Here is a 10,326-nt window from a genome sequence, read left to right as displayed (position 1 = left end):
CAATCCGAGGCATGCATCTTGTTCGGCTCGAGCCAAGGAAGAGACAGCGATCGCCTCTTGGAGGTTTTTCCGGCTCGGGTCCTTCCGTGACTTGAGCCTCAAACTTTTGAGAGGTACATTGATCCAGCTGCTTTTATTCCGGTTCGGTTTTAAGGTAAGACCTTTTTATCTATTTATTTATTTATTTATTTATTGTTTTAAGTTTTAGGCTGTTGGTGCCTCCACCATGTCGGCTGCTCGTGCCGGCATGCGGAGGCACCACAGCGTGCGGTTTTTATTTAAAGAGGTGAATGGTAAGCTCCTGGGGTTGTCACGTCTTGACTTCTCCAGGAAGCTGATCCAGAAAACCCTCAATTTTAAACCTGATGACTTGAACTGCTTGGTAACTCTCCCCCTGAACAAAGGTTTTGATTTAAGTTTCAAAAGCGCTTCCCTGTTAACTGAATTCTGGCAAAGGTTTGATGCATGCAAAGCCCAGTTTTCAATGTTTACTGTGGAAAAACTTTCTGACAATTCACTTAAAACCGTGATTGTCAGGATGTTTAATGAAACTGTGAATGGAGAAGACATTTGTGTCTGGTTGGGTAGATTTTGCACTGTTCGGGGGCAACCAGTCAAAGTGTTAGATGAAGACGGCATCTGGAATTGCTCCTGGCGAATTCCCATTAAACAATGGGAAGACGCCGGGGGCTACCAGGGCCTGAAACACCTACCTTCAATGATTGTGTTGGGAGAGAACAGAGGCTACATTCACTATCAAGGAATGCCTAAATTGTGCAGAAAGTGTGGGAGAATGGGGCATTTAGCCGATGCATGCAATGAATTAACATGTGGGAAGTGTAGAGGAATTGGTCATACTTTTGAAGAATGTACCATTGGCAGAAGGTGTAATCTTTGTGGTGAAACTAACCATCTCTACAGAGATTGCCCTAAAAGTTTTGCCAACAAATTGAAAGGTAACAAAATGGCCGCCCCACATGTGGAACAAACAAAAGAGCAAAGGAAGGAGGAGGCGGTCCCTGAGGTTTTGGCGGGAAATTCTATTTCCCAGCCAGCCTCAGGGAGTGGGCAGGAGGAAGGAAGTGGGGTGGCCATAGGGGCGGAGCCAAGTTTTAACAGCAAACAGAGTGAGGAAGCCGTTCCCCAACAAGAGATAAGCGAAAACAAAATAGAGGAGGAGGATGTAACGGCTTCCTCGCTCTACACCGTATCGGAGGTTAGCGTGGTGGATAGTGGGGGTGAATCCGAGGGTTCACTTCCCAATGCTCAGGTGCAAAAAAGGTCTGCGAGATCTCCTCTGCTTCAAACAGAGGAGAAAAGGCTGCGGGCATCGCTCCGGCTAGATAGTACCTCCTTGGTAGATCTAGACTGTGTGTGGCCCGCAGATTCTCCCAATGAAGTCTCCTTTTTGCACGTTAAGCTAATAACATCGTCGCCGAAGGATCCACAAGAGGCCCTCTCTGTGGACTCCAAGGTGACGAGCATTTGCCCTCCTGATCCCAGTTTTTCTGGGGAAAAGGAGAAGCAAGTGATACATGACATAACATGATTTTAATGTAACTTTCTGCAGTCTTTTGGTTTTATTCTTCTATTAATGCTTGTATTTTTAACCATACTGCTCATGGCCCTCACTATCTCTACAATCAATGTGAGAAGTGTGAGGTCTACTCTGCGAGCACAGAGTGTGTTATCCTTTTTAAAAACTTTTAAGTCAGATGTGTTTTTATTGCAAGAATGTGGTTTGCCTTTTTTAACAAATTACAGGAAGTGGGAGGAGATTTGGACCCCAGGATTTTCCATTTGGAGTGGGTCCAATTTTAACAAAAATGACGGTGTTGCTATTTTAATCAAAAATCCCAACCTTTTGGTGAAGGGCAGCACTGTGGTGAGGGACGGGCGGGCAATTTTAGCAAATCTGACTTTTTTAGGTAAGGATCTTAATATTTTAAATATGTATGGTTTTACAGAAAAAAATAACAGGTATGAGCTTTTAGAAGACTCGCAACCCCACATGCTAGGCAGGGCTCCCCTAGTGGTAGCAGGGGATTTTAATTGTGTTTTATCAAAAAATGACAGAAAGAGGGTAGGAGATGATTTTAAGGTAGACAAGACATCGGTTTTATTACAAAATATAGTCAAAGATTTTAAGTTAGTCGACTGTTTTAAAACAATGCATCAAAGAGAGGAGGGCTTCACCTGGTTCAGTGGTGACGGTGCCAGAGCCTCTCGAATTGACTATGTTTTTACAAGGGACCTCCCGCCGACCGATGCTACACTGACCCCCCTCTTTTTTTCCGATCACATGATGCTGTCTTGCACTCTTTCACTTCCCACGGGTGTGACTGCAGGGGGAGGGCTGTGGAAGCTGAACTGTTCCCTGTTAGAGGCCGAGGAAGTGGTAAAAGAGTATAGGGAGCAGTTCAGCCAATGGCAGACCCTCCAGGACTTTTATGACTCACGTGCACAGTGGTGGGAGATGGTGAAACAAAGGACAGGACGGTTTTTTAAACAAATTGGGAGAGAAAAAAAGAATAAAGAAAAAAGACGCATGATGGGGTTGCAAAAAAGACTGCAGAGATATTTTAACCTTTTAAACAATGGATTGGATTTTACAAATGAAATAAAAGAAGTAAAGAAAGAAATGTCAGATCTGTCTGAAATAAAGAGCAAAGGTGTCATTTTAAGATGTAAAGAAAGGGAGTTAGAGGAAGGAGAGAAGTGTACCAGATATTTTTTTAAAAAGACAATAGCTCGGGGAGGGTCCATTAATGCTTTAAAAACTTTTAGAGGGGAGGAAGTAAACACAACTGACCGGATTTTAGGGGAAATTGAAAGTTTTTACAGTAATTTATATGACACTAAAGAGGTACACAATGGCACCTTAGAGGACGTTTTAGGGGTTTTAGATAAAAAAGTTAAGAGTCCAAATGTGCTTTTATCCCAGGATTTTAATCTTTTAGAGTTGACAAAAGCTGTAAAGGGTTTTAAGAAGGGGAAGTCACCGGGCATGGACGGACTCCCCTTTGAGTTTTACCTGACTTTCTGGGACATTTTAGCACACGACTTACTTACAGTTTTTAAAGAATTTGAGACTCTTGACAGACTTCCAGACAGCTTTAGAGTAGGGATAGTTACACTACTGTACAAAAAAGGAGACAAGACTGACTTAAGAAACTGGCGACCAATCACTCTTTTAAATTATGATTGTAAACTTTTTAGTAAAATTTTAGCTACACGCATGTCGACCGTTTTAGAGGACGTAATCCACCTGGATCAAGCTTGCGCTGTGCCCGGCAGGAAGATCACGGACAGCCTAATACTGATCAGAGACGCCATCTGTTATGCGAGAGACAGAAACATTCGGCTTGTAGTCCTAAATTTAGACTTCGAAAAAGCATTTGATCGAGTTTCGCACCAGTACCTCCTTAAGGTACTGCAAAAAATGGGCTTTTCTGAGAGGTTTCTAGCTTGGGTGGGACTGCTGTATGAGGACTTAGGCAGCAAAATTCTTGTAAATGGGCATCTTACCAAAGCTGTAAATATCCGCAGCGGTGTCCGTCAGGGGTGTCCCTTATCTCCCCTTCTGTACGTGGCTTGTATTGAGCCACTGGCACAAATCTTGAGAAGGGATAAATGGATTAAAGGACTAGACATCCCAGGAACTGGTGGACTGACGGCGACCTGTGTTTTATATATGGACGACGTGACCCTTTTAGCGACTGACCTTTTATCGGTACGAAGAGCAATGGACTTGACTGACTGGTACGGTCGGGCCTCGGGCGCCAAGCTTAACAGGAGTAAGTCCGAGGCCCTGCTCTTCGGGCCGGGGGGGAACGTTGACAAAGGCGGACTAGATTTGGATTTTAAAGATAATAATTTGAAAATTTTAGGGGTGAAATTTGACAGGGAGGGTGGAGGACAGGGTAACTGGACTGACATGTTAGGGAAAGTTAGGCAAAGACTGGGCTTTTGGGGACTAAGACAACTGACGTATGAAGGCAAGATTTTAATTTTTAAAGCTGTGATTTTACCACTGATTTTACTTGTCTGTTCTGTTTTTAGTCCCCCAAGACGATTCCTAGCCAAGTTGGAGAGGGCGGTATTTTATTTCCTGTGGGGGTCCAAGTGGGAAAGACTCAAGAGGGAGGTCGTCAAAAAGAAAAAAGAGAATGGCGGGAAAGGCCTCCCAGACCCCCACCTGTTTTTAGGCAGCCGCTTTGCCGCCCTCCACATCCAGTATGCACTGACCCCATCCAGAGAACACAAGACAGCAGCCATGACCCGATTCTGGATGGGGTCATACCTAAGAAGCTTGAAAATTTTACCCATTGATCTTAAAAGTCCAGTGTCTTTTAATTTGTCAAAAGAACACCTTTTTATTAAGACATTTTTAAAGAAATACCTTTTAGAAACAAATGATGCCACTATTTTAACTAACCACAAGTCTCTTGTCTCTCTTGTGCAGGATCGAGAATCGGTGAGTCCAGTTCCAGGCCTCACACTAGGTGAGGCCAAAGACGTTTGGAGGAACGCAGCCCACCCAGCTCTCCAGAACAGGCTCAAGGACTTGTCGTGGATGGTGGCTCATGAGATCCTCCCGGTCAGGGCGGTCATGCACTCCAGAGGCATGGCCAAAAACCCCACCTGCCCACGGTCCGGATGTGGTTCCCCGGAGACCGTCCAACATCTGCTCTGGGAGTGCGGTGCTGCGCGGGACCTGTGGGCCAAGACCAGCCCCCTGGTTTTCCCGTGCCTGCCGGCGGGTCGGGCCCAGGTGGGATACAGGCTCGCCATCCTGGGGGTGGGTCAGGGCTTGAAGGAGCTAACATCACAGCAATTTACCTCGCTCTGGCTCACCCTCAACCATATCAAGGATGCCATCTGGGCCACCAGAAACCTGCTGGTGGGGAAACGCGTTACGGTGCCCCTCCACGCGTGCGAGCAATTAGTTAGATCTGCGCTGCAGGAGGCGCCGGACGTCGTCATTCGGATGGGGGGGCTGGGGTCACACCAAAGAGGTCCCGGCCACCCCCGACCCTGGCCGCCCGTAGATGCACCCTCACCACACCGGCTACGGGAACAGCGGGCCAGCGGGCCGGAGGAGAGGGGATCTCCGCTGGGCGCTGGAAGCGAGGAGTCCGGGGCCTGTTCTGGAGACCTGGAGTGAATGGACATTCTTGATAGGGACTCACCCTCGATCCTGTACAAGAGATGTTTTATGTGGCATAATTTATTGTTTTATTGGTTTTTATCTGACATGTTTTATTGTTTTATTCCTATTATTTAAACCATTTACCTTTCTTTTAAAACATACATGGACTTTTTACACAACACACAAACACAAGAAACTTTTAACAGTAAATAATGTGTCCCTTTTAATATGTGTAAAGATCTAAAAGAAAAAATGTACATGCAAATGGAAATAAGGGAATGACACTGTGACAATAAAACTTTTCGAAAGAAAAAAAATCTGTTCTTATCAGTTTAATATCTGATACGTGCCCTACCCGGGCACCACATATTAAATTGATTTTTGGTCCTGGGAGATGGCATAGGGGCTTGCTCCGTCCACTCCACGCATCGACCCGGTATTGCAGTACTTCTGGGAACGGTGCACCCTCCTAAAGTGTTCAATGAAAGAAATGTAGTGGTCTTGTGTGGCAGAAGGTGATAATGGAGCTAGTGTGAGTGGGTGTTGTAGGTGATCATGTGCTATACTAGCCTGGGTAGAATTGTGGTGTAAAAACAAGACAAAAAGGAACCCCTGTTCCTCTGTCAGTTTAACATCTGATCCGTCCACTATTCGGGGACGGCGCATTATGTACATTTATGGCTCATGGAGCCGGATGCGGAGCGTGCAAAAAAAAAAAAAAAAAAAAAAGCCCCTTTTTTGACTGGCAAACCGCTGGTGAGGATTGGGGAGAGGGGCAGGGTGCTTCTGACTGAAGGCCTGGGAATTCATACTTACCTGGCAGGGGAGACACCATGATCAGGAAGGTGGTTCACCCAGGGCGAGGCTCGGCCATTGCACTCTGGGTTGTGCTGACCCCTGCGAATTCCCCAAATGTGGGAATCTCGACTGCATAATTTATGGTAGTGGGGGACTGCGTTCGCGCTCTCCCCTGGACAACACTGGTTAAAAGGGCAGATTGTTAAAGCTCCACTTGAGGTTCTTTTGTTTTGTTTTTTTTTCTCCACTTCTTCAATATCCAGAGGCAGTCCAGAGAGTTGAACTGCGGCGGTTGCTCGAGAGATACGAAACAGTCTAGGACCGGTCTGTGTGAGGAGGGTTTTCTTTTTTCTCCTCAATTCTTCAAATAGTCTCCAATATTTGACGGACGACTTAGTTCACAGCAGTTGTCCTGGAGGCAAAGTTGTTCGGAATGAGGAGTTCTATCATGTGGTATGAAAACATTGTGCACGTGTGAAACGTCACGTGATATTCAGCCACCCATGTTGTGTTTTTTTCTGTTTACAGCGCCACCAAGTGGCCAGTCGCCGCATTCCTCTTCACGTGACCACGGGCTGAGCCCGTACACAGGTGTACCGAGTTGGGTGCAATTGTCTCATTCCGTTGGAGAGTTATAGCCGTTTAAGTAAAGCCCGCCTCGCCCACCCCCAACGTTTTGGCGTACCGTCGCCAACGTGGATGGAAATTCCAACTGTTTCCCGATCCCTGTTGGCAGTCAGACTCCAGAGAATCTTTCTGCACCGGTTTGGGTCAGATCGGGCAAAAAACCTAGGACTAGTGTGCAAAAGTAGGTTTTTCAGAAAATCCAAAATACCCGAAAATCTCGCCAGCGCGACCACCCAATCCGAGGCATGCATCTTGTTCGGCTCGAGCCAAGGATTCCGGTGATGTAAGACACTTGGGTCTGCGACCGACGGTCGAGGAGTTACGAGCCATTTCGTACTTTTGATCGCTGCAGCGCCACCTTGGGGCCGATCGGGGCGAGCCTTGGTGAGGTTGTAGTACCGGGCCGGTCCTACCATCCCTCAGAGTTTCAAGTCTCTACCACGGACGCTTTGGTCTGCCCGCTCACTTTTAAGGCGGAATGTTGATGATCCAAAATCCCAGGTTGCACTCCAGAGTGTCGTGCTGTGCACTCTGTTGTGATCCATTTTCGGTGTCAACCAATCTGAGCTGAGCTTGTTTGCCGGCGACCTTAGACCCTCTCGCCGCGGCCCAGGTGGGCGTGGCCTTTGCCGGCTCCCCCGCCTCGGCGTCGCTGCGTCATCGCTTCTCGGCCTTTTGGCTAAGATCAAGTGTAGTATCTGTTCTTATCAGTTTAATATCTGATACGTGCCCTACCCGGGCACCACATATTAAATTGATTTTTGGTCCTGGGAGATGGCATAGGGGCTTGCTCCGTCCACTCCACGCATCGACCCGGTATTGCAGTACTTCTGGGAACGGTGCACCCTCCTAAAGTGTTCAATGAAAGAAATGTAGTGGTCTTGTGTGGCAGAAGGTGATAATGGAGCTAGTGTGAGTGGGTGTTGTAGGTGATCATGTGCTATACTAGCCTGGGTAGAATTGTGGTGTAAAAACAAGACAAAAAGGAACCCCTGTTCCTCTGTCAGTTTAACATCTGATCCGTCCACTATTCGGGGACGGCGCATTATGTACATTTATGGCTCATGGAGCCGGATGCGGAGCGTGCAAAAAAAAAAAAAAAAAAAAAAGCCCCTTTTTTGACTGGCAAACCGCTGGTGAGGATTGGGGAGAGGGGCAGGGTGCTTCTGACTGAAGGCCTGGGAATTCATACTTACCTGGCAGGGGAGACACCATGATCAGGAAGGTGGTTCACCCAGGGCGAGGCTCGGCCATTGCACTCTGGGTTGTGCTGACCCCTGCGAATTCCCCAAATGTGGGAATCTCGACTGCATAATTTATGGTAGTGGGGGACTGCGTTCGCGCTCTCCCCTGGACAACACTGGTTAAAAGGGCAGATTGTTAAAGCTCCACTTGAGGTTCTTTTGTTTTGTTTTTTTTCTCCACTTCTTCAATATCCAGAGGCAGTCCAGAGAGTTGAACTGCGGCGGTTGCTCGAGAGATACGAAACAGTCTAGGACCGGTCTGTGTGAGGAGGGTTTTCTTTTTTCTCCTCAATTCTTCAAATAGTCTCCAATATTTGACGGACGACTTAGTTCACAGCAGTTGTCCTGGAGGCAAAGTTGTTCGGAATGAGGAGTTCTATCATGTGGTATGAAAACATTGTGCACGTGTGAAACGTCACGTGATATTCAGCCACCCATGTTGTGTTTTTTTCTGTTTACAGCGCCACCAAGTGGCCAGTCGCCGCATTCCTCTTCACGTGACCACGGGCTGAGCCCGTACACAGGTGTACCGAGTTGGGTGCAATTGTCTCATTCCGTTGGAGAGTTATAGCCGTTTAAGTAAAGCCCGCCTCGCCCACCCCCAACGTTTTGGCGTACCGTCGCCAACGTGGATGGAAATTCCAACTGTTTCCCGATCCCTGTTGGCAGTCAGACTCCAGAGAATCTTTCTGCACCGGTTTGGGTCAGATCGGGCAAAAAACCTAGGACTAGTGTGCAAAAGTAGGTTTTTCAGAAAATCCAAAATACCCGAAAATCTCGCCAGCGCGACCACCCAATCCGAGGCATGCATCTTGTTCGGCTCGAGCCAAGGATTCCGGTGATGTAAGACACTTGGGTCTGCGACCGACGGTCGAGGAGTTACGAGCCATTTCGTACTTTTGATCGCTGCAGCGCCACCTTGGGGCCGATCGGGGCGAGCCTTGGTGAGGTTGTAGTACCGGGCCGGTCCTACCATCCCTCAGAGTTTCAAGTCTCTACCACGGACGCTTTGGTCTGCCCGCTCACTTTTAAGGCGGAATGTTGATGATCCAAAATCCCAGGTTGCACTCCAGAGTGTCGTGCTGTGCACTCTGTTGTGATCCATTTTCGGTGTCAACCAATCTGAGCTGAGCTTGTTTGCCGGCGACCTTAGACCCTCTCGCCGCGGCCCAGGTGGGCGTGGCCTTTGCCGGCTCCCCCGCCTCGGCGTCGCTGCGTCATCGCTTCTCGGCCTTTTGGCTAAGATCAAGTGTAGTATCTGTTCTTATCAGTTTAATATCTGATACGTGCCCTACCCGGGCACCACATATTAAATTGATTTTTGGTCCTGGGAGATGGCATAGGGGCTTGCTCCGTCCACTCCACGCATCGACCCGGTATTGCAGTACTTCTGGGAACGGTGCACCCTCCTAAAGTGTTCAATGAAAGAAATGTAGTGGTCTTGTGTGGCAGAAGGTGATAATGGAGCTAGTGTGAGTGGGTGTTGTAGGTGATCATGTGCTATACTAGCCTGGGTAGAATTGTGGTGTAAAAACAAGACAAAAAGGAACCCCTGTTCCTCTGTCAGTTTAACATCTGATCTGTCCACTATTCGGGGACGGCGCATTATGTACATTTATGGCTCATGGAGCCGGATGCGGAGCGTGCAAAAAAAAAAAAAAAAAAAAAAGCCCCTTTTTTGACTGGCAAACCGCTGGTGAGGATTGGGGAGAGGGGCAGGGTGCTTCTGACTGAAGGCCTGGGAATTCATACTTACCTGGCAGGGGAGACACCATGATCAGGAAGGTGGTTCACCCAGGGCGAGGCTCGGCCATTGCACTCTGGGTTGTGCTGACCCCTGCGAATTCCCCAAATGTCGGAATCTCGACTGCATAATTTATGGTAGTGGGGGACTGCGTTCGCGCTCTCCCCTGGACAACACTGGTTAAAAGGGCAGATTGTTAAAGCTCCACTTGAGGTTCTTTTGTTTTGTTTTTTTTCTCCACTTCTTCAATATCCAGAGGCAGTCCAGAGAGTTGAACTGCGGCGGTTGCTCGAGAGATACGAAACAGTCTAGGACCGGTCTGTGTGAGGAGGGTTTTCTTTTTTCTCCTCAATTCTTCAAATAGTCTCCAATATTTGACGGACGACTTAGTTCACAGCAGTTGTCCTGGAGGCAAAGTTGTTCGGAATGAGGAGTTCTATCATGTGGTATGAAAACATTGTGCACGTGTGAAACGTCACGTGATATTCAGCCACCCATGTTGTGTTTTTTTCTGTTTACAGCGCCACCAAGTGGCCAGTCGCCGCATTCCTCTTCACGTGACCACGGGCTGAGCCCGTACACAGGTGTACCGAGTTGGGTGCAATTGTCTCATTCCGTTGGAGAGTTATAGCCGTTTAAGTAAAGCCCGCCTCGCCCACCCCCAACGTTTTGGCGTACCGTCGCCAACGTGGATGGAAATTCCAACTGTTTCCCGATCCCTGTTGGCAGTCAGACTCCAGAGAATCTTTCTGCACCGGTTT

At 47.9% G+C, this 10,326-nt stretch overlaps 5 non-coding genes and 1 pseudogene across 5 annotated transcripts; all 6 read left to right on the top strand.

Annotated features, from left to right (window-relative positions):
* Positions 1-5,446: 5,446 nt before the first annotated feature.
* LOC148995952 (U2 spliceosomal RNA) lies at positions 5,447-5,622 on the top strand (annotated as a pseudogene).
* A 338-nt stretch (positions 5,623-5,960) lies between these two features.
* Positions 5,961-6,125, top strand: LOC148995951 (U1 spliceosomal RNA). Its single transcript, XR_016150266.1, has one exon. It is a non-coding gene; the product is annotated as a U1 spliceosomal RNA (small nuclear RNA).
* Positions 6,126-7,236: 1,111 nt separating this feature from the next.
* On the top strand, positions 7,237-7,427 carry LOC148995950 (U2 spliceosomal RNA). The gene has a single exon (XR_016148663.1). It is a non-coding gene; the product is annotated as a U2 spliceosomal RNA (small nuclear RNA).
* A 338-nt stretch (positions 7,428-7,765) lies between these two features.
* On the top strand, positions 7,766-7,930 carry LOC148995949 (U1 spliceosomal RNA). Its single transcript, XR_016150222.1, has one exon. It is a non-coding gene; the product is annotated as a U1 spliceosomal RNA (small nuclear RNA).
* A 1,110-nt stretch (positions 7,931-9,040) lies between these two features.
* Positions 9,041-9,231, top strand: LOC148995948 (U2 spliceosomal RNA). The gene has a single exon (XR_016148661.1). It is a non-coding gene; the product is annotated as a U2 spliceosomal RNA (small nuclear RNA).
* A 338-nt stretch (positions 9,232-9,569) lies between these two features.
* Positions 9,570-9,734, top strand: LOC148995947 (U1 spliceosomal RNA). Its single transcript, XR_016147712.1, has one exon. It is a non-coding gene; the product is annotated as a U1 spliceosomal RNA (small nuclear RNA).
* Positions 9,735-10,326: the final 592 nt, after the last annotated feature.

The sequence above is a fragment of the Pimephales promelas genome, chromosome 2, assembly GCF_988280905.1.
Source record: "Pimephales promelas chromosome 2, fPimPro1.hap1.1, whole genome shotgun sequence".
Lineage (NCBI taxonomy): Eukaryota > Metazoa > Chordata > Actinopteri > Cypriniformes > Leuciscidae > Pimephales > Pimephales promelas.
This window is presented reverse-complemented; position numbering and strand designations above follow the sequence as displayed.